We start from the raw sequence: 2,071 nt of genomic DNA, 5'->3' as shown, positions 1-2,071 counted from the left end.
ATCCCTTCTTCTGAAATATAAGAACCTCTCCTGGTTTTAATGGCACTTTGGATTTCCTTACTTTCTGTTCCACTCCCAACCCCAAACAGATGCTGACACAGTAACATGGAAGAGGGAAAGAAGTTGGAAAGGACTACTATAAATAAACCTAATGCCTAACAATGAAAAATGTAAAATAAGAACAATAATAATAATAATAATAAAGATAAAAGATGAAGTAACAAGTTTTTTGTTTATTCCAAATGATCATCCAGATGTCTGTGACATGTGATGACAAACACCATAATGGAAGGCCTTTGTCATCACATGCTTAAACTCATATATTTTTGCATATGCTGAACAGGCAGTCAGACATGCTGTAACTGTGGGGTAGAAAACTGCATGAACACCATACGGCAGGGGTCTCAAACTCCAGTCCTCGAGGGCCGCTGTCCTGCAACTTTTCCATGTGTCCCTGTTGCAACACACCTAGTAGGTCATTAGCAAGAGTATAGAACTTGAATGCATGCTGAGTTGGCAATTCAGCCATTTGATTCACGTTACAGCAGCTCATGAGTGAATGAACATGGTGCAATAAAAGTATTTTAGAAGTATATGTTTCCAAATACATATATTTACTTAAATTTACTTGAGTAGGTAGGGTTAGGGGTTGCCACCTCAGCATGCAGTCAAGTTCTACACTCTTGCTAATGACCTACTAATTGTATTCAGGTGTGTTGCACCAGGGACACATGGAAAAGTTGCATGCATCCCTCGAGGACTGGAGTTTGAGACCCCTGTCATATGGAATATGACAGGTGTGGTTGAACTGCATGAAGACTCTGAAGTTTCTCTTCTCTTCTGGCAGGACAGGAATGTAGCCTTGTCCTGTGAGCCACCGTAAGGATGTACTTGGAGTAGAACTGGACTGTCACCGGCCTCAGGCTCTTCACCTTTTCAAAGACAAAGCAGTCATTTAGATAAAATATTAGATATTGTTTACCTGTAAATACACAAAGAGAATTTAGAAATGTAATTATTGTCAAGAGTGAAAAAGCACTGATAGTATAATCTACAGCTGTGGCCAAACGTTTAGAGAATGAGAAGTGTTGTTTATTTACAAAGTTTGCTGCTTCAGTGATAGTTGTATATCATATTATATCACTTCAAACAGGTGATCCAGTAATGCTGCACTAATGAATTAGACTAACTATTCACTTTAGCTAAAGTTATTAAGTTAGCTAAAGAGTTGGGATGCTGTGTAAGACATAAATAAAGCTAAAATACAAAGGTTTGGACGCTGTTTTGCATGTTTCCCTACTGTAGGGGTCTCTGCAAGCATACAAGGCTCTGACAGGGTACAAGATGACAACTTTGGATTTCTACTAGAAACAGTCGAACATATTTGTTTGTCAAAGCTGAATCCAGGGCAAACTAGGCTAAATTAGCGTTTTTAGCTAACAGCTACAATAAGCATAAAAGTTATTGTACGGCTATCAATTGTTAACATGACGCTTGTTCTTATACATGTAATACATTTATTACCAACCTGAGAGTTTATCCACTGGTCATTCGACATGACGAATGACTTCTGAAGTCTTAATTCAGCTCAAGACGCTGTAGAATCCCGTCAGTAACACTTTCGGCCCGCTGGTAAAACGTAGTTCTATTAATCTGCGCTCGTTTACTCTTGAACCGGAACCGGAAGTAAGTTCCAAAAAACTGAATTTTGGAACTGAAATTGAATTGTAGAACTGAAACTGAATGGTGAGAGTGAAACTGAAATTATTCGAGAGCTGAATTTTTAAAGGATAAAATGCAGTTTCAAAGCAAATGAATTCATTTTCAATATATAAAATTCAATTTCAATTTAGTGATGATCATTTTCAAACCATAAATTCAATTTCAAATTAGACTAATTCAAATTCAGTTTTCAAAAGCTTTTATTCAAGTTACAATTCAGATTCAAATTTAACTTATTCAAATTCAGTTTCTGATGGCACAGATTTCTGCCCATATTTTTCCTTCTCAATTAACAAGAAAATATTTGTTTAAAGATTATAATTTTAGGTTTTTGACCAAGTATCTTTCC

At 36.5% G+C, this 2,071-nt stretch overlaps 1 long non-coding RNA gene across 1 annotated transcript; it reads right to left on the bottom strand.

Moving 5' to 3' along the window:
• Nucleotides 1-213: 213 nt before the first annotated feature.
• On the bottom strand, nucleotides 214-1,768 carry LOC135932423 (uncharacterized). The gene is made up of 2 exons (XR_010573521.1): nucleotides 1,529-1,768; nucleotides 214-932 (listed from the first exon to the last, which is right to left on the bottom strand). It is a non-coding gene; the product is annotated as an uncharacterized LOC135932423 (long non-coding RNA).
• Between the last annotated feature and the right edge of the window lie 303 nt (nucleotides 1,769-2,071).

This window comes from Pelmatolapia mariae, linkage group LG22 (assembly GCF_036321145.2).
Source record: "Pelmatolapia mariae isolate MD_Pm_ZW linkage group LG22, Pm_UMD_F_2, whole genome shotgun sequence".
Lineage (NCBI taxonomy): Eukaryota > Metazoa > Chordata > Actinopteri > Cichliformes > Cichlidae > Pelmatolapia > Pelmatolapia mariae.
The sequence above is the reverse complement of the archived record's forward strand: the minus strand, read 5'-3'. Positions and strand labels throughout refer to the sequence as shown.